Here is a 22,407-nt window from a genome sequence, read left to right on the forward strand (position 1 = left end):
TCACCCGGAGAGCCCCTTATTACTGATGATCGTCTGCTGCACGTGAAGACCCTGAAGATACTCTCCGCTGTTAGCCCGAGAACTTGTGTTCATCGCTTTTGCAATTCCCTTTCATCGATAAACTCCTATAGATAACCACGTATACCCGCCATTCATACAATGTCTCCCAGTTGATCTTGTTATTACAAGATACCCCGAAATTCTCTCTGTTGTTCCGAGAATCCTTTGAGATTACTACCTTGCTGTTCTTTGTCACCTGAATACCCCTACGGATAATTCTCGCACTTACCGAGTATCCGGTCATCCCCAGTTGATTCAAGTATTCCACATTAGTCTTCAAAATACTATTCGATCTTTCGAAAATCCTCAGGAGCCTATTACTCTTGAAATTCTTGTTTGCTTGCATTATGGTTAATCCCATAAGTCTCGTAATCTTATTGGCATCTCTTGTCATTATCATTTCGAGTCCGTTGATTCTATTTGTTGCGAATGCTCGCAATCCTCCATCATCTCCTAGAATTCATTCTTCCGGCTCAGGCGTCATTTTAAACGTGAGCTGGATCTCGACCTATCAAATGGCCATCGATTGTACCCCTAAGCCTACTCAACTTATCCATCCTTGATCAGAGCGTTGCTTCTGACCCCATGATTTGGAAATCATAATTCTTTTGCATTTGAACTTTGAGTTAGTCAGTTGTTTCTATAGTCTGATCTCCTGGCATTCTTTCTTCCTCTGGTTGAGTACTAATGCTCACATCAGATCTCTTGTGGACCACCAGACCCTTTTGTCGGATCTTATCCGACAATGTCCTTCATATTAAATAAGCTTGTGAGCTTTTCCTCGGATACCTGATGCCTTTGGTAAATTGTATCCTCTGCTTTGTGAACCATGCTCTACTTTTGAGCTTGTGTTATTTACTCCTGAAGTTTGTAGTATATCTTACTACGATGCCCCGATGGGTTGAACCTATGCCTTCCTTAATCTGTGTGAACCCGAAAGATTTCGCGGGACATACTTATCTGGTATTGCACCAGGTAAAACTTTCGAAAACTAATGTCATTATCAAAATACGAGAGGCGAATGGAAGGTTATGCAATGAAGAAGTGGGAGTCGACCTTGAACCTTTGTGTTCATGCCCATGGACACGATGTATATCCTATCATGGAAGCTTCTTATAATAATAACTTTTTCCTTGATATAATATCATCTGGTATATGTGAATTGATCCTTTGGAATCGTGGTTCTGACCATGATTGATCTCCTTTGATTCCATTTCTCAGACGAGAGGAAGTACTTGTCTTCTACGGATCAATACCCCACTCCAACCTCTACTTTGATCTGTCGTCGAGTATTACCCCCTGGTATCTCGAGATTATCACAGAACTGCATAACTTCTTATGAGTTCTCCATCAAATATTACATTCTCATGGATTCCAATTTTTCACGGGCTCCGAGTTATTAAACACTCAAGGACATCGATAACTGAATCGAGTCCGCATCATGATTAAACAACTCTTAATAATCTCCTTTGTTTACGAGTTCGTACTCGATCACGTCATCCCTAGCCTGCTCGGCTATGTTATTATCGTGCCGATTTTAACTGTGCTACCTGGTCTTTATTCCCGGAGCACCACCTTCGACGCTGAGCTAAGCTTACGTCGATTTTCCTCGTCATATCATTTCGCCTTGAACAGCAAGCTTGATTTCGAGTTTGTGTCGTACCCCTGGTTCCAATAACTTTTCGCTTCATCATTCCTTTGACTTGATGTCATCGCCGATCGATTACCTCTTCATAAATTCTCGCTACAAATGTGTCGTGAACATCATCAACATTCTGAGCTCTTCCAAGATATCTATCGAATTCTGGATGAGAAATACCATCCTTGCCCTCAATGATTTGTTTTATCATCGACCATTTTGTCGCCTTCCATTCAACACAAACTTGTTCGTGTTTTGTGTTGTACCTTGATTTCCTTGCTATCTAGCTTATGATATGTTCTACCTTGGAGTATTACCATCTTTTATGTCAAGTATGTCGTAAGAATTTCACCACCTCGTATGACATCTTGGTACAGTGATACTTCTCCCCATCACCATTCTTTCTTGGTCCCCGTGTTGTTTCTAAAAGGAATACCGACCAATGGTCTGTGGTGTGTGAATTCTAAACTTCTAGCAACCCTATTGCTTTGAAGTTATTGGTCTATAGTTTCATTCTACGTCTATGGCTTAATGAATCATCATTCGAACATTGATTGTGCTACCTAGCCCATATTTTGGGTGCACATTTCAACCAATGTTTAACTGTGTATGTTTTCCTCGAGCATACATCATTAATTCATTCGATCTAGCTAATGTTATCTCCTTGTTCACATAGTGGTGGAAATCCATCTTTTGGAAATCTCAATGGATTGTCGCTGAGTCAATCAGTCACCTCCTCACCTCTCCTTGATGTAATGGTGAACCCAGGTCCGGAACTCGCATCCATAGTTCATCTCCCGAGAATCTTCGATGTCGTTTTGACAATTTGTGTTGCACCTTTCTTCTCAGGCCTCCTAAGTCTGAGTTATCCTGACACCAATCAGATCTGAATCTCGGTCAGATATGATGGTTGGAACATATTTCCAAGAGTTATAACATTGGCCTATTTATGACCCGGTAAGGTGATGATACCCAGCACACCTGGCGGGAGGACCTATTGTTATAAGTTTTCCCTTTTAGCAAGGTTAGCTGTTCTTCCATGAGGAAATTGTAAGACTTATTCTATAAGTTGTTCCTGATGGATCCTTTTTGTTTCCAAAGTCTGATCTTCACCTGTTGACCATGTCAATGCTATCTCGAAGCATGTCTATGGTACTCCGATTTTCAACAGGAACATTTGAAGCCCAATGCTAAATGTTTCCTGCTCAATTATCCAAACACCGTTGTATGGGTAATGTCATGAAATTTCTCTCCCCTACCTAAAGAGTTTCTACATTATATCCTATCATGAATATCATGCTCAACTTGTCCTTGGGAAGGATATAACCTTGAAATATGTGTTTAAACACATTTTCCTTTCCATTCTTCTGTTTAATCTGATAATCATATTTTCCTTTCCATTGTGTGGTTTAACCTTTCTGGTGAACTATATGATCTAAGCAGTAATATTCTCCTGCTTATGTAAACACCTCGGTGTACAACTCTGTCAGTAAGACCCTGTTATTATTGTTGGTGACATTTCGGTAACCACCGATGGACGAGAACTTTGCCTAATGGTCCGCCTCGTTTCAACGAGCAGGAAAATGGTTCTCTTCGTCCCTCGCCCTTGGTACCGACGATGTTGCTGACATATAACTGACAGGCTACCCTCTGCCATGCCTTGCTATCATGATCGTGCAAGATGTCACCGCCCTTCCTACTTTTAACCCACATGGTGGGCCCATAACCCACAGTTCCACAGGATCGAAACCTGACTCTCCTGTGCACCCCCTGTTCCCAAATTTATTCATCGCGCGTGGCCTCGTATGTAATTCACGGACCACCGTCCTACTGATCTATACTGGCATCAGACATAATACTTATTCCGATTGCTTTGAACCCCTTTCACACTTTGTTTCAGGCTTCGAACGATTGCCTACCCGTTTGAAACTTCTCATGGTACTTTCTTACTTGCTCTCGGCTTTTCTTAAGGTTTAGTTCAAGAGTACTTTCCGCCACCTTCCCCGATGATATTGACCAGATAGTAAACCCTGCAGAAGTCCGTTCTTCCAGAATACCCCCTTACTCTGTCGTAAGTACGATGGAGTTCCCGAAGAAAGGACGACAACTTTATCATGATGACCTGAAACAGCAGAATGAAGACATCAATGTAATGGATCAACCTCTTACAGAAGAACAACCAAGACCAAGAACGCTCCCTAGAATTTCGTAACCCGAACCTTCCCCCTTTACTTCCCTCTTAAATCTCGGGACGAGATTTCTTGTAGTGGAGGAGAATTGTGACGCCCGGATAATTATGCTACAGTAAACCTACGCTGATGATGCCACGTCACCTCTGTTAGTGTTGATAATCACGTGTTAGTTCAAAAACCAATTCAAGTTCAAAATTTAATAAAAGGCAAACAACAAAAGTTTTCAAACTTTAAAACTAAAATGTTCGGGTTGTGCCAAATAATGCGCAGGTAATTATGGTGGAGAACCACACTTTTATAAAATGTTCAAATATTCAAATGGTAATAAAACAGTAGCAAAACTATTATTTAAATACTTTAAATACTAAAAAACTTACAAAGTATTTTATTTTAGGTGTCAAGTTAATTGTGGCAGTGGACTAATTAGTAATACTAATTTAGGTGTTTATTTGGCATTTTATAAAACTAAAATAATAGGAGGAACAAAATATAACAGAAAAGAAATAATTAAAAAAACAAAAACAAAAAAATAGAAAGTACTCCCGCTCGGCCCAACTGGGCCATGGCCCAGCCAGGCCGACCCAACTCCCTCCCCCGGCCCAACCGCGCCTACAACCCACCCCACTCCCCCGGTGACCTAGATCGGTCCACCCACGCGCCCCCCCCACTCCCACGTCGCTCGCCCCCACTCCCCCTCTGCCTCCCCTCGTTCTGGATCGGGCGCAGGCGCCTCGTCGCCGCTCGCTAGGCCACCCCGCCGCGCTGACCACGCCGCCACCTCGCCGACGCCGCCCGGCGCTACCCCGCCGTCGCCCGAAGGCCTCCCCATCGACGGACGACCCCGCCGCCGCTGCTCGTCAACGCAGCCTCGACGCCGCCGCCCGGTGCCGCCTCGGGTCGCCTGCCCCTACGCCGACGCGACCTCGCCACGACGTCGCCGACCGCCTCCCCGGCCCCACCCGAGCCCACTGCCGCTCCCCTACGCTCCGCTGTGAGCGCCGCCCGTTTCCCCCTTCTCCCTTCTCCCCGTCGTCGTCCGGCGCGCCCTGGCCGCGCCCGGCTCGCCCCTCTGTCGTCCGCGACTCGCGTCGCCGTTGCTCGCACCGCGAGCACGCCTCGCCGCCGGCGTCAGCCTCCGCATGGCCTTGCCCCCCCCTCCTACGGCTGCCCCCACGACGCTTGGCCCTGCAGCCGTTCCTGCCGGCTGCCGGCGCCCCGACGCGCCTCGCCTCGCCTCGCACCGGGGCGGGTTCGGCCTCCGCCCGGGGCAGCGCCCGTTAGCCGTGCCCGCTCCAGTGGCCTTTGTGCCACTGGCAGCTGGGGCCCCTCCCCTAAAAAAAAGAAGAAAAAAAGAAAGGAAATGTAAAAATATATATTAATAAGCATAATTAATTAATTAGTTAAACACTTAATTAACTTAAGTAATCTTGTTTAATTAAATTAATTAATTAGATAGCCTAGCTAATTAGCTAATTAACCTAATGTGACAATGACATGTGGGTCCACTTTAACCCTATTGACCAGTCAACAGTTGACTGGTCAACTGCTGACTGGACCTCCCCTGGCCCACTTGTCATCCTCTGTGTACACTTCTGTGTACACAGAACTGGGTGCCCATAGCAATTTAATGTTTATTTTCGAATTATAATAAATTCAGAAGATTGCTTAAATCTTTGAAAAATCATAGTAAATTAACCGTAACTCGGATCGAAAAACTTTGTACATGAAAGTTGCTCAGAACGACGAGACGAATCCGGATACGCAGTCCGTTCGTCCACCACACCTCCCTAACCTATCGAACTCGCAACTTTCCCCCTCCGGTCCGTCTGTCCGAAACGCAAAACATCGGAAATACTTTCCCGGATGTTCCCCCCCCCTTCGCCGGTACCACCTACTGTCGCATTAGGACACACCTAGTACCGCTCGTTGTCATGTCACGCATCGTCATGCTTATGTTTGCATTGTATTTACTGTTTCTTCCCCCTCTTCTCTCCGGTAGACTACGAGACCGACACTGCTGCTGCCCAGTTCGACTACGGAGTTGACGACCCCTCCTACTTGCCAGAGCAACCAGGCAAGCCCCCCCCTTGATCACCAGATATCGCCTACTCTACTCTCTACTACTTGCATTAGAGTAGTGTAGCATGTTACTGCTTTCGATTAATCCTATTTTGTTGCATAGCCTGTCATTGTTGCTACAGTTGTTACCCTTACCTGCTATCCTACTGCTTAGTATAGGATGCTAGTGAACCATCAGTGGCCCTACACTCTTGTCCGTCTGCCATGCTATACTACTGGGCCGTGATCACTTCGGGAGGTGATCACGGGTATATACTATATACATTATATAAATGACACATGTGGTGACTAAAGTCGGGTCTGCTCGAGGAGTACCCGCAAGTGATTCTGATGAGGGGGCTGAAAGGACAGGTGGCTCCACCCCGGTAGAGGTGGGCCTGGGTTCCTGACGGCCCCCGACTGTTACTTTGTGGCGGAGCGACAGGGCAGGTTGAGACCACCTAGGAGAGAGGTGGGCCTGGCCCTGGTCGGCGTTCGCGGATACTTAACACGCTTAACGAGTTCTTGGTATTTGATCTGAGTCTGGCCATTTGGTCTATACGCACTAACCATCTACGTGGGAGTAGTTATGGGTATCCCGGCGTCGTGGTATCAGCCGAAGCCTTCTTGACGTCAGCGACTGAGTGGCGCGCGCCGGATTGGACTGGAACGCCACTAGGCTAGGTCTGCTTCCGGCCGCGTACGCAACGTGCAGGTGTGCATAGGGCGATGGGCCCAGACCCCTGCGCGCATAGGATTAGACCGGCGTGCTGACCTCTCTGTTGTGCTTAGGTGGGGCTGCGACGCGTTGATCTTACGAGGCCGGGCATGACCCAGAAAAGTGTGTCCGGCCAAATGGGATCGAGCGTGTTGGGTTATGTGGTGCACCCCTGCAGGGAAGTTTATCTATTCGAATAGCCGTGTCCCTCGGTAAAAGGACGACCCGGAGTTGTACCTTGAACTTATGACAACTAGAACTGGATACTGAATAAAATACACCCTTCCAAGTACCAGATACAACTCGTTGATCGCTCTCTAACAGGGCGACGAGGAGGGGATCGCCGGGTAGGATTATGCTATGCGATGCTACTTGGAGGACTTCAATCTACTCTCTTCTACATGCTGCAAGATGGAGATGACCAGAAGCGTAGTCTTCGACAGGACTAGCTATCCCCTTTTATTCTGGCATTCTGCAGTTCAGTCCACTGATATGCCCCTTTACACATATACCCATGCATATGTAGTATAGCTCCTTGCTTGCGAGTACTTTGGATGAGTACTCACGGTTGCTTTTCTCCCTCTTTTCCCTTTTTCTATACCTGATTGTCGCAACCAGATGCTGGAGTCCAGGAGCTAGAGATCCCGAGGGTGATGCTACATGGAGTTCGGCTTCGAGGAGTAGTTGGGAGGTCCCAGGCAGGAGGCCTTGCCTTTTCGATCGTTGCTACTTTTGTGCTAGCCTTCTTAAGGCAAATCTGTTTAACTTATGTCTGTACTCAGATATTGTTGCTTCCGCTGACTCGTCTATGATCGAGCACTTGTATTCGAGCCCTCGAGGCCCCTGGCTTGTATTATGATGCTTGTATGACTTATTTATGTTGTAGAGTTGTGTTGTGATATCTTCCCGTGAGTCCCTGATCTTGATCGTACACATTTGCGTGCGTGATTAGTGTACGGTCAAATCGGGGGCGTCACAATGGGCATGACAACCAGGTGCATAACAACATAGCAAGAAAGTAAGCACTAGTCCAGAAGCATTACCGAAACAACGGTAACCATATTTTAAACAAGCAAACATTTAATAAAGATTCAAGTTGAAAACCATGGCTACTACATGACTATCATGCAAGTGGGTATTGTGTCTTGCCTGGGGGTGAAGAAGGCACCGGGGAGAAGTGCGGTGAAGCCGCGAAAAGATTTGCCGGAAACAGTTCTCTCTCGGAGGGGCTGTTTACGTGCAAGGGCAAAATAGTCATTTTCAGAATGTCAAAACATAATGAAAGTGACACCAACAGAAAGGTCTCGACGAAACAAAGAAGTGAGCATTGGTTTCACCTTAAACGGAGTTACGGTTGAGAAGTTACAAGGTGAAGAAGATCAGGGACCAATCTGTGAATATTTTCATCACCAACGAGTCCCTGAGTGGATAAGGCAGAAACGGATTTCAGAAAATACTCCTTCTGACTTAGAAAACATACTTCAGGCCGAAGTAGAAATAGAATACACTTTATGAACAAGAAACGTAAATACGCTTTCAGGATCTGAAAGCGAATTCCCCGAAATACGTCTCCACTTAACGTACCTGGGCCCGGGATGTGTGGCTGGCACGTGGGGTCCAGCGGCCAGGGGGGCCGAGTCAGGTCGTCGTCTTCCTCCTCCTGCCTCCCCGATCGGAGACAGTGGAGCGAAGCAGCGGAGGTGGGCGCAGCGAGGGGCCCAGGCGGCTCCGGCCAAATCCGGCCAGGCGGAGGCCACCGGCGGGCGCGGCTCGGCCGGACGCAGCGGAGAGAGGCAGCAGGGACGACGGGGATGCCTTGGGGAAGTGGCGACGGGAGGAGAACAGAGAGGAGCAGGGCGGGCGCCGGCGATGGAACGGGCTGCTCCGGCCACCTCAAACCAAGGCGCGGGCACCGGCGGCTTCGGGGCGGAGCACCGCACCCATTCAGAGGCAAAGGAGGCGCCGGAGAGTGGTGGAGAGGCGGTGGGACGCGGCGACCGAGGAGGCTACAGAGAGCTCTGGCGGTGGAGGTATTCGGCGAAATAGGGGCTCCGGCGAGGGGGCAAGTGGGTAGGGAGGTTCGCCGGGACGTGGGGAAGGCGGTGGACAACACCAGAGGAGGAGAGGATGCTCGAGCTCGCCGGAACCAAGGAGGAACCGCGGCGGCCGAGGCGAACAGAGGCGAACTTCGGCGAGATGCCGTTGCTCCGGTGGGCTAGGAGGGACGAGGAGGGGTTTGGGAGCTGCGGGAGAGTCTAGGGGTCCTTATATAGGCTGAGGGGAGGCTTCTGGAGCTCACGGGCGAGCTCCCGACCAAGCATTAATGGAGGGCAGTGGCTGGGCATGGCACGGGCATGGCTCTAGCAGCTCATTCATGGCGAAAGGCGACGAACCATCGACGCAGGGTGATGCAGAGGCTCACGGGGCAGCTACTAGACATGGATGGAAGTCGAGACGACGAGGGAGGAGACGAGAACAGTGGCAAGAACAAGCCAGAGCTCGCCTGCAGCCATGACGCAAGCATGATCACCACGCGCACTGGTGCAAATAGCTCGCTTTGGCCGGACCAACCATGTCTAGTGGATTGACCCTAGTGACCTTAGTATAACTGAGAAAATAAATCGTTCCAGGGGCAAACCAGCAGCCAAGTGTTTGTGCTGTGGGGACACCAGCTTGGTAAGCCCGAGCACGCTTAACTTCAGAGTTCTATCCAACCCCAGCACCAGCTCACTTAAAAGGCACTTGTTGATATATCTATCATATCAATCCTATTAAACCTTGTTGATGTCTAGGACTTTGTTCATGTTCATGAGTGTGATGAAGTTTTCAAAAAATATTTCAAACTTCCCGGTCATATTACGTATCATATTTTGAACTTTTTTTAAAAAAAATCGAAACCAATTTTTTTTGTGTTACTAGTGGCGCACCTAGCAAATGGTGCGCCATTACTAAGTTTGAATTTTTTTTCCATTTTCCCCCCTCTAGATCTTAAAAGCCCCATATGTGGCACCCCGGCTCAAAGAAACCGGAACGCCCTGTATTCCAGCCCAGAGATCGAGGAGAAGTCTTCTGGAATCCAGCACTGCTTAGCATAGAACAAACCAGCTTTCTATTATTACACGAGTATATGAATACAAGGTCTCCGATATTACAATGAATAACATCGGTACGGCGACACTACGCCATCCTCAGTTGCTCTATGCAAGCAGCAGAACAACTCGAAGCAGCGGAATAACTCTAGCAGCGGAACAACGAAGACGGTGGTGAACTCCACTCCGCAGGGACTCTGGCTGGAACGCTTATCCTAGCTCGCACGAACGGAAACCACGACAAGCACGCAATCAAATCCGGCATGACCTGCAAACTGGCATGACACGCCAGGTCAGTACATTGAGTGTACTTGCAAGCTCACGATAATCCAGAAGCATTCAAGACAAACAACAGCATGGCAATTACAGGTTAAGCAGGGATTATCATGATATCATCAGAATAATATAGCATGAACAACATGATACAGCTAACACAACATGAACATATTAATCTGACAATACTAGCATGCAACATGATGACACTATATGCACCACTTATTCTGCTCGGTTTTCTTGGTAACCGTCACATGCATCACTTACCATCCTCGGACATCACACGATCATCTCAGGAACAAATCAAGCTTGGTATAAACAATACCTTAGCGATCAGTAAATGACCACAAGGAGCTTGATCTTTACCCATGACTCTCGCACAACATCACGAATATCCAACAACTCGGTATCCTCGATACCACGGTGATCCTTACGACGATCACAACCACGACCAACACTTGGTCTCAAACCGTGATGCTTACGGCGATCACAACCACGGGTTGTCATTAATCAAGTCATTCTTATTACTGTTGACTCATGGTGTGACCTACTTTCGACCTGGGCCCTTATCCGTGGGCGCGGCTATCGATAGATTTAATATACACTCTGCAAAGGTTAGTACACTGTACCCACACTACGGAACCCATGGCCTCGTACTCCCATTCGGGTGGACCAACGGCGTTCCGACAAAACCGTCCTACTGCCATGACACTCTCCCGGCCACTCCGACTCACTCCCCTCTGGGCTAAGTCATGGCTGGCCCCGTGTCTACCAAAGACACCAACGACCACCGTCGTGGCCCGTCCCACACAGGGACACAAATCCAAAAAAACTCAACAACGGGCACACAAGGTTATGTCCGCCTACCTGATCAGGGTAGCGCGCGCCCATAACCTTCCGTCGTTGGAGGCACCGGCGAGAGGCACAACAATAGACCCAGTTAGGACCATCCCATACCGATAAGCGTGGTTGCACTGGTCAGCATCGATTCAGCGGCACCATGACTCAGCCGACAGTTGTTCAAGTTCAATTTAGTCCGGTTAACTTGAATGCAAATATGCCGAGCCATGATAAAATGCATGAACAGGATATCAACATAATCATGAGGGTACCACATAACTATCCACCATATCAACTATGAATCATATCCAACTGAACATGGCATAATGAAGAGCATGAACATCATAAGTACATACTTCTCCGAAACATAGCATGACCACTAGCATCAACCATAAATATCATGCAAGAACATATCAACAATGCCATCATGCAAGCATTTAACCAACTGGATGTAAAGGGACATGCATAACGACGGTACTCGGGACAGACGACAGTCATGCACCGAAGACCATCACCATCATCAGCATGTACTACTATCAAGCATGGAAATATGAAAGGAATACTAGCAACTAGCATTGGCATGACAACCAGGTGCATAACAACATAGCAAGAAAGTAAGCACTAGTCCAGAAGCATTACCGAAACAACGGTAACCATATTTTAAAGAAGCAAACATTTAATAAAGATTCAAGTTGAAAACCATGGCTACTGCATGACTATCATGCAAGTGGGTATTGTGGCTTGCCTGGGGGTGAAGAAGGTACTAGGGAGAAGTGCGGTGAAGCCGCGAAAAGATTTGCCGGAAACAGTTCTCTCTCGGAGGGGTTGTTTACGTGCAAGGGCAAAATGGTCATTTTCAGAATGTCAAAACATAATGAAAGTGACACCAACAGAAAGGTCTTGACGAAACGAAGAAGTGAGCGTTGGTTTCACCTTAAACGGTGTTACGGTTGAGAAGTTACAAGGTGAAGAAGATCATGGACCAATCTGTGAATATTTTCATCACCAACGGGTCCCTGAGTGGATAAGGCAGAAATGGATTTCAGAAAATAAGCTTTCTGACTTAGAAAACGTATTTCAGGCCGAAGTAGAAATAGAATACGCTTTATCAACAAGAAAACATACTTTGAGCAGAACAGAAATTAAAATACGCTTTCAGGATTTGAAAGCGCATTCCCTGAAATGCGTCTCCACTTAATGTATCTGGGCCCGGGGTGTGTGGCTGGCACGTGGGGTCCAGCGGCCAGGGGGGCCGAGTCAGGTCGTCGTCTTCCTCCTCTTGCCTCCCCGATCAGAGACAGAGGAGCGAAGCAGGGGAGGTGGGCGCGACGAGGGGCCCAGGCGGCTCCGGCCAAGTCCGGCAAGGCAGAGGCCACCGGCGGGCGCGGCTCCGCCGGCCGCAGCAGAGAGAGGCAGCAGGGACGGCGGGGATGCCTTGGGGAAGTGGCGACAGGAGGAGAACAGAGAGGAGCAGGGCGGGCGCCGGCGATGGAACGGGCTGCTCCGGCCACCTCAAACCAAGGCGCGAGCACCGGCGGCTTCAGGGCGGAGCACTGCACCCATTCAGAGGCAAAGGAGGCGCCGGAGAGTGGTGGAGAGGCGGTGGGACGCGGCGACCGGGGAGGCTACAGAGAGCTCGGGCGGTGGAGGTATTCGGCGAAACAGGGGCTCCGGCGAGGGGGCAAGTGGGTAGGGAGGTTCGCCGGGACGTGAGGAAGGCGGTGGACAACACCAGAGGAGGAGAGGATGCTCGAGCTCGCCGGAACCAAGGAGGAACCGCGGCGGCCGAGGCGAACAAAGGCGAACTTCGGCGAGATGCCGTTGCTCCGGTGGGCTATGAGGGACGAGGAGGGGCTTGGGAGTTGCGGGAGAGTCTAGGGGTCCTTATATAGGCCGAGGGGAGGCTTCTGGAGCTCACGGGCGAGCTCCCAACCAAGCATTAATGGAGGGCAGTGGCTGGGCATGGCACGGGCATGGCTCTAGCGGCTCAATAATGGCGAACGGCGACGAACCATCGACGCAGGGTGATGCAGAGGCTCACGGGTCAGCTACTAGACATGGATGGAAGTCGAGACGACGAGGGAGGAGACGAGAACAGTGGCAAGAACAATCCAGAGCACGCCTGCAGCCATGACGAAAGCGTGATCACCACGCGCACTGGTGCAAATACCTCGCTTTGACCGGACCAACCATGTCTAGTGGATTGACCCTAGTGACCTTAGTATAACTGAGGAAATAAAGCGTTCCAGGGGCAAAGAAGGGATTTGCAGAAGATCCCAAAGCAAACCAGCAGCCAAGTGTTTGTGCTGCGCAGTGGTGACACCAGATTTGTAAATCAGTAAAAACTTCGTCTGGTGATGATCATACACTAATGTGACTACGATCACAAGAAATAAGATTAAGAGAAGGAGTTTAGAGGGTGGTTGCTGTAGAAAGTGCCATAATGGCCAGAAATGGGAATTTGGATGATGCACTCACATAGTTGCATCAATGGAGATGAAAATGGTTATGGCAAAATTATTTGAAGATATTAAGATGCCCAAGGAGTTTCATGCCATTTGGATGAACCAAAACAACACTTGCTTTAGAAAGATTTATTCTGACCAGAAACTTGGAAAAATTCCACAGGGCAAATGGTCAAAGGGATTGAGCCACAACTTGGTGGAGGGAATTTATATGGATAATAGAAGGCTTAGAAACATTTACAGCCATAATGGAGCAAGATAAAATATACTTGCTTCACAAACTGAAATTTTGACCAGAAAATAAGAATTTAAGCTGAGCTCACATGGAGGCATGACATGAGCTCTACTTTGGTGGAGGGCTATGATATGATGATATGAAGGATCCTGAAAAATGGCAACTCATTTGGATATGCCTAGCTTGTACCTCCTTGACAAAGCTTCTTTCTAGACAGAAACTTTGGAAAATCATAATTAAATAATTACTATGCAAATGAGGTTGCATTTTGGCATGTGGCAATGATATGGACATGAAAAAATGTACAAGGAGTTTCAGGTCAATTGGGAAAAGTAAAATGGCACTTGCTTCACAATGTGCCATTTGGGGCAGAATAGGAAATGAATTATTGGAGGATTATTTTTGAACATGGCAATGAAAAGTTTTTCCGTATTTGAGCAAGATATGATCCAAACAATTTATGAGAATTATTTGGGAATTTTAGGAGTGATGGAAATATAGGTTGCTTCACAACCTAGGGCAATTTGAGTTATTCCTTTAATAGAAAAGGAATATTCCCAATAAAAAGAATATTGGGATTTGGGCTAGGATGAAAATGACAGGGTCCAGGGAAAGATTTCGGAATGACAAGCCACTTTGGAAGCAAAGAAGAGGGCATCTTCTTCAGTTTCCAGACCACAAAGCCACGAAAAAGAAAAACTCAGGCAAAAACCTCGGAAAAACAAAAGAAAAAGAAAGGGCCAAAAATCAGGCTGTCACACCATATCTTTTATTCTGTTAGGTTTTTGGGGATTCTAAAAATCTTCAACGGGGTTCCAGTCGGTTAGGCGTCGCGTGATCTGAAGACTTATTACACTTGAAGACTGTGTATCTTCCAGTCGGTTAGGCGTCGCGTTCTGAGAATCCAAGAGTCATTGTGGATCGCCGGTGAACAAAGTCTGTGAAGGTTTGGAAGTCTACCTTGAATACTTACCTGAGTGATTGGGCGAGGACCGAGTGTCCTTAGCTCAAGGGAAATAAGGTGAAGACGTGGTCTTCTGAGTTTAATGTCAGCATCTCTAACCAGACATACAGTTGTCACAACAACTGGAACTGGTCTACCAAATCCTTGTCTTCACCAAGCAAATGGTTCTATCCCCTCCCTCCTTTAAATTACTGTTTTTCTTTGTGAAGTGATTGCTTGCTTGCCTGATCTGTTTGACTTCATTGTGTGATGACTTTCGCTCTGCTCACGTGTTTGGTTTCATACTGTCTTCCTATTCCGATATGTTCTACCTAGCTGCTATTTGTCTTTGTGCTTTCACTGTACTATTTACTTGACTATGGCTTATCTAGCGTAGTTTATCTTCCACTACATATCATATAGGTGTTATTTGATTGTCTGTCTTCAAAGACATTGCATCTTTCGAAGACTTCCATAAAAATCGTCTATTCACCACCTCCCTCTAGTCGATAACTAGCACTTTCCTGTTGGTTGCCCAAGATGAAGCCCGAAGATTGTACCTAGATAGTCAACTCACAAGCGCAAACACTGTACAGCGTGGGCAGGGTCGGCCCTGAGGGGGGGGGGGAGGGGGCGGCCGCTCGGGGTCCCATCAGGTCGCACATAGTCTACGGGACTGAGAGGCTGGGACGCTAATCACTAGTATTATTAGGCCTGATTGATTGATACGCATGCATAGCATTGACGTAGCAGCAAAGGCCTAGCACCCACACACGGCTTAGCCTATGGTCCTGGGAGGCTAAGTCGTGTGTGGGTGCCATGCCCAGTGGCAGAGCCAGGAAATGTGGATCAGGGGGGCCAAGTACGTTAAGGAGGGCCAAAGCATAGGAAAATAGACATTTAACATCAAAATATTGCTAATTATGCACTGTTCATCAGTGAATTAGCAGCAAATTCCAAATGTCAGGGGGGGCCAGGGCCCCTGCTGGTCCCACTATCTCCGCCACTGGCCATGCCCACATGCAAGAGTCCACTATGACCGCGAGGGCGAGCCTATGGGCCTGGGAGGCAGGACCACAAGAGTACACGCTGCAATATCGTCAGTTCCTTCCAAGGGCAAGTCGTGACGATCCCTATCCCAGGCCCCAGGTCGCGAGGTGAGTTGCTGGCGGTGCTGGACGAACCTCTGCCAGAGTGCAGCACGCCGACGAACTCGGCTATGCTCTTTGGTCTCTAGACGCTAGATGTGCATGCACGCCATCAAGCACCTCCTGCCGGAGCCAGACGCAAATTCACATCGCATTATCATCGAGATCTGACCGATCAAGGTATATCATATCTTCAACTTATCACTCCTCATGTCCTATCGGTATATATCTATCTATCTAATTTATCATGGGTCCATGTTCCCTCGTTCGTTGCATCGTGTGATGCGATTTGCTCCATCACCCATCCTGATGCATCTAGGAAGATTCACAAACATAGGTCTACAAGAGCCCCATAATTCCTACACTGGTGTTTGCCCTGTCACATGCAACATGTAGCACGGTCCGTTGCGCTATATTAGTATTCTATGTGTATCGTGTGGATTTTTGGAATCTGGATCTACGCTAATTATGTAATTTATCTTCATATACATCATTCATATATAGCTTGCACTTTCAAGCTTTGATGCAAATTTTTAGCACTTTGTGTTATCATGACGTTTAAAAAGCATATGTGTTTGGCTGCAAAAAAAGGAAAAAAATATATTTGACCTGAAATTTGATTTTTAGATGTGCTTATTGGCAACATTTCGTACATATATCAATTATTACTGCTCTGCTATTTATACGAAAAGGGCCCCGAGTTTTAGGTTTGCCCCGGGTCCCCAAAAATCTCATGACCGGCCTTGCGCGTGGGCTCAAAGCAGTGATCTACTGGTATGGTAAGTAATTATGAATTGTTCTTTGTGAACTAACTCATGCTATGTGTTTGTTATGTCTATATGGGTTAGGTGTTTCTCATGGGATTGTGTCAAAAGAAATAATTCAAGTAGCCTATGTGAAGATGACATTAAGTGGTGATGATCATCGAGTTTGAGAAGTACAAGTGCAACATGAGCATCTGGAGGTTATATGCTCTGAAGCTTACAGTCCACATCGTGATAATGTACATGTGAAGATGTTCTTAAGTGAAATATGGGGAGGCAATTCGAGAATCTTGACCAAGTAATCATGGTCACTACCTCCTAGACGTTTTGGTGGTCTTGGCTTGGTTAGCTATCTGGAGATGGCAATGCCTCCTCGTCCTTGGTTTCGGGGGCAACAAATGTCTCTCTGGGGTGGATGAGGTCAGGAGCGGCATTGAGCGCAACGCTTGGCGGTGCTCGCCAAGACCAAGGTGTTGCCCCGGATGACAGTGACGATAAACTCGGAGGCCATGCCTACATGGTCACCATCCACTACCTAGTATAGTTTAATCTTGTTTTAGTTTGGTCTGCATTAAGTTTTTGTCAAACTTCTTAAAATTTTGTTAGGTTGCATGTAAAATATCATACTTCGTTAAATTTTGTTTGTATTTCGTGTTTGCTTCGTTTGAAATGGGATGACATTTGACGGACATTGTCGGATGGTCTGCGCTCAGCCGGATGTCCGCTTACACGCCGGACGTACCCACGAAAATTTGTTGACATCTTTCTGGTGAGTCAGCAGATTTCCTCCGTGTGTCCGCCGGACAAAAAAAGACATCCAATGTGGCTCACCAAATTTTTCCAGGCAGTCGGAACTATCTGAAATCCCACAAACTCAAACCAAATCAAGGTGAAGTATGGGGGCGTTCGAGCATTCCACATACACCGTCAAGTCAACTTCGGACCCCGCCATAAAGACACCTTTTCATTTCCCTCCTTATCTCTACTCTCTCCATTTAACAAGGGATGGACAAGTAGGAAATTTTGGGGATACATCATTCGATGGTCGACGCCTGGCTGGATGTATGCAGACACATGCATGTGTCTGTGAACATTTGGGGCGTCCATTTGCTAACTACCGTTGGAGATGCCCTTATAGCTGCAAAGCAAATTGCTCCAAACGCATTTTCATGATGATTTTGGTTTTCACTATAACGATGGGTAGTCTTATTACGATATATCCTATAATATATCTTGTTTTTTATTTTATTTTATTTCAAATATATATTTTTCTATTTTCATTATTACGTACTTCGAAGAGGGTAGACATGAACTTTTCCAAAAAAATATGGGGATTGAAATAGTTCAACCTATATTTGAAAATATTGTTTATATTCATTGTATTTCTAAGATACTAAATTATTAACAAATTGAAAACACTGTATTTTGTAAACTATTCAACATGTGTTAAAAAGTATTGTGTTGAACTTTTCAATATCAATGTTACAGAATAATTTTTTAATAAATGTTGAACTTTTCTTGAAATACGCATTGCCTATTCTTTAATGCAAGATGGTCATTTTCAAAAAACACGTTATAATTTTTTAATACATGTGAAAGATTTTCCAAAAACATGTTGAACATTTTTCAAATGCACTAACACCTTCTTTAAGTTTATCGCAGTTGTAAATTTTCTTACGTTCATTTTTTAATGGTAAAATAAATATAAAGAACTTGAAAAAAGAAAAAGGAAAATTGCGCAAGCCCAGAGAAGCGCCATATATAATAAAAATCGCTTGAGAGGTACATACCAACCAAAGCGGATTTTTGGAGCTTGTTCGCCACTGAGCACGTTTTTTGGAAGGCTAAAAACGGGCACTTTAAAGTTTCAAAAAGAGTTGATTGTTTTCAAGAAAAAATATATGCATATGCTCTAAGTGACTTTCAAATTTTGTTCAAAATTATGTTATATTATACCCTGCACAAAAAGAGAAAAATCCGTCGAGAAAAAACAGGCTGAATTTCCATGTATTTGTTTTTTTATCTCTCACATACAAACAAATATTTGATGAAAATCCCCACGGATATATTACACCTCTGTGTGTGCATTTTCAAAAAGAAAAAACAGGAAAAAATGTTGTAAAATATGTTTCTTTGAACTTAAGAAAAGGGCACAATGTGACTGTGCTCCGAAGTTACTTTTTGCATAGCGATGCAATATATAAAGTTCGACCTCTTCAATATCTACCTAGCAAAGTATGGCCCGGTTGACAACCTGTGCGTGTAATGCAATCCACGATCACGAGGTCTCAGGATCGATCTTGCATCACGCAATTTCTTTTTTCTAATTTGTGGGGCTTTCCTACATGAGTAAATGAAATATGAGGGGGGGGGGGGGGTTTCACAAGAAATTCCTCACCCATGGGCCACCAAGCGCCTTCCCAGCTCTTAGTGGTGACAGGTGCGCCACTGCCACGCTTGCACGCCACATGGGCTGGACGTACATCATGACACGGTCATAGACAAGTTAAGGCACATCCAGTCTATTGAACTCATTGTGAGATATAAGCATCATTGTTTGTGTTGTTTCTTTACCTTCTTTCATGTTTTCATGTTCTTACTTATATCTTGTTGCTTTAGAAAGAGATTGAAGAACAAACAAGTTGTTTATTTCTCTGAAAGCCCTTTGCCCCTTTCAACTATTGCGTAACATTGATATGCCGAAATGCTGTGCCTTTTCAGTCTTATACTCAGGTGGAAGGCCGGTCATGAAGATTAAGCTCTTTTCACTTCTTCTACATGTCCCTGTTTTGTTAGGATGCTATTGATTTGATGCGAGAGCTAAGATGAATCGACGAGTCACAGAATCGAAGTATTGTTCAAATCATTTATTTAGTTTTGAGAGATATTGTTGTACTTGAGATATTTATGTCTGGCCAGCTTATGTTGATTAAGCCATTATGTTATCTGGTGCATTTCGATCATTTTCTTTCGGAGACGTGAGCAATTTTGCAAAAAGAACAATGTCCATTTAATGTCCATTTTGCAATACTTCCGCTTCGGTACACCCCCCCCCCCCCCAAACACATCGAGGGCTCAGATTATTCCATACCCCTTCATAACAAAGGGCAAGATGGTCTTTTCTTAACGTTTTTTTAGTAGTTGGTCTTTTGCTAAAGATCGTCTACGTCTCGCATCGTATACAAATTGCACAGGTGCTGGGCCTGCCCATTAAGCTACCACGTTCAATATAAGCGCAACCTAAAAATACAAGGAAAAAGCGCCGTATACAAATTGCACAGGTGCTGGGCCGGCCCATTAAGCTACCACGTTCAATATAAGCGCTACCTAAAAATACAAGGAAAAGGGAGAGATTATGAGGAGCTCAGATTATTCCATACCCCTTCATAACAAAGGGCAAGATGGTCTTTTCTTAACGTTTTTTTAGTAGTTTGTCTTTTGCTAAAGACCGTCTACGTCTCGCGTCGTATACAAATTGCACAGGTGCTGGGCCTGCCCATTAAGCTACCACGTTCAATATAAGCGCAACCTAAAAATACAAGGAAAAGGCGTCGTATACAAATTGCACAGGTGCTGGGCCGGCCCATTAAGCTACCACGTGCAATATAAGCGCAACCTAAAAATACAAGGAAAAGGGAGAGATTATGAGGATTTGAACTCAAGACCTCCCACCAAACAACACAAGCCGATAGCCACTACAACCAACCACTACTTGTGTTAAGTTCTAGCGAGAAATATATAAGAAAACACACTAGCGTACATATATATGAAATATTTTCTGAAAAAATCTTAAACTTTTATTAAAAAATGCAAACAATTTAAAATGCCGAATAGTTTTGGAATTTGTGAACCATATTTGAGCAATTTTATTTTGAAAGTGAACAAAATTTTGAAACACAAACAATTTCCGAACATCTTTCGAAACATGAACAATTTTTAAAATTTGTGGTTTTCTTTTTTGGGGGCTTTTGCTTGTCCATTTTCCTTTTTATTTTTCAATTTTATTTTGATCTTAATTATATTTAAAAAAAATCATGAACTGTTTTGAAATAGTGAACCTTTTCTTAAATCCATGAACTTTTGAAATTCGGAAATATTATTTTTAATATTGTGAACTTTAATTTCAAATCTGTGAACTTTTTACACATCCAAGAATTAATTTCAACTTTATGAATTTTTTCCAATGCCTGGGAGTTTTTTTCAAATTCATGAACATCTGTTTTTAAAATTCATGTTTTTTTTCAAATCTATTAATGCTTGGGCAGGCCCAACAGGCACCCGATAGGAGAGATGCCATTGCCTAGTTGGGCTAAAGCCTAAGATTTTTCTTACTTTTCTATTTTTAGTTTTTTCCTTAATTTGTTTTTCTCCTTTTTGAGACTTATCTAAAATTTTGAAATATTTTTGTAGTGCCAAAAATGTTCATATTTTCAAACATTGTTCACAATTTTTAAAAATATTCTGAATTAAAAAAATTGTTCATGTTTACATTTTTTGTTCACAATTTATGAAATGTTTGCAATTTGTGGATAATATCAATTGTTGGGAATTTGTCCACAATTTTAGAAAAAGTGTTCAAGTTTATAAAATTTTCATACACAATTTGAAATTCCATAATTGTTCACTAATTTCAATAGATTGTTAGGATATAGGAGAATGTTCATGTTGATTGGTAATACCAAAAAATGGAAATAACAGAGGCATTCTTAATGAGAAACTACATGCCCACGGATGCACCCATTTGGCCTAGTCTAGCACACTCTTCTCAATAGGTGTTTTTTTTCTATTGATGAATGACCCCAACTTCATGAATAGCCTGACATGGATACATGAAACATCCATGCCATATTTGAACAACTTCCGACACTATTTGTACGTTGTGACACGTCCACCCATTTATCAACCCTTCTCATCGAGAAAACTCTAAAAATGCAAAAGTTGTTAAAAATACAAACAATTTGGCACGATGCCTTGAATTTATCATAGAAGCTGGTGGAAAAAAATTGGAGCCATTCGACAGATGTCGAAAACCAACGTGCTTTCAAAAGGACCCTTCTCACCCTACTCGAACCCCTTCGTTGCACATGGTCTATTTTTGGACATCCTTAAAATTACCTCAACTTTGCAAATAGGTGGACATACCCACGATAGGCATCCATGCCTGGTTTGAACGACTTTCGACACCGTATGCAAGTTATGACACGTCCAGTTATTTGTCGACCTTTTTCTATCGAGAAAACTTAAAAAAATGCAAAATTTGTAGAAAAATGAAACAACTTGACATGGTGCCTTGAATTGGTCATATAAGGCCATGCAAAAAATTGGGGCCATTTCAAGCTTGTCGAGAAATAATGTGGTCTCAAACAGAGCCTTCTGGGCTACCCTGACACCCTCCTTTGAACATGGTCTAGTTTTAGACATCCTTGAAACGACCCTAAATTTTGTCGGAAGGTGGGCATGCCCATGCTAGGCGTCCATGTTAGATTTGAATTATTTTCGACACCGTATGCAAGTTGCGACAGGTCCTACCATTTATAGGCTTTTTTTGACCAAGAAAACTCCAGAAAAATACAAAAAAATTTGAAAACCAAAACAACGTTGCATGGTGACTTGAATTGGTCATACAAGGTCATGAAAAAAGTAGAGGCAATTTCAGGGATGTCGAGAAACAACGTGCTCTCAAACGGAACCTTCATACCCGGACAGCCTCCGTTGAATATGGTATAGTTTTGGACATTCTTAAAATAATATCAACTTTTTCAAGCTGGTGGACATACGCATACCCATGGTAGTCATCAATACCAGGTTTGAACGATTTGCAACACCATATGCAAGTTGTGACACGTCGACCATTGTGTCAGCCTTTTCTGACCGAGAATACTCCAGAAAATATAAAATTTGTCAAAATGTACGTGAAAGGAATATTGATTTATGAAGAATGATATTTCAAATTATGTATGCTAAGAATTAGGTACTATACACT

General features: G+C 44.9%; 2 long non-coding RNA genes across 2 annotated transcripts; both read right to left on the bottom strand.

The window, feature by feature from the left end:
- Positions 1-7,729: 7,729 nt before the first annotated feature.
- On the bottom strand, positions 7,730-8,888 carry LOC120974948 (uncharacterized). Its single transcript, XR_005770561.2, has 3 exons — positions 8,252-8,888; positions 8,005-8,087; positions 7,730-7,896 (listed from the first exon to the last, which is right to left on the bottom strand). It is a non-coding gene; the product is annotated as an uncharacterized lncRNA (long non-coding RNA).
- An 865-nt stretch (positions 8,889-9,753) lies between these two features.
- On the bottom strand, positions 9,754-12,717 carry LOC141041539 (uncharacterized). The gene is made up of 2 exons (XR_012201815.1): positions 11,615-12,717; positions 9,754-10,031 (listed from the first exon to the last, which is right to left on the bottom strand). It is a non-coding gene; the product is annotated as an uncharacterized lncRNA (long non-coding RNA).
- Positions 12,718-22,407: the final 9,690 nt, after the last annotated feature.

The sequence above is a fragment of the Aegilops tauschii genome, chromosome 2, assembly GCF_002575655.3.
Source record: "Aegilops tauschii subsp. strangulata cultivar AL8/78 chromosome 2, Aet v6.0, whole genome shotgun sequence".
NCBI lineage: Eukaryota > Viridiplantae > Streptophyta > Magnoliopsida > Poales > Poaceae > Aegilops > Aegilops tauschii.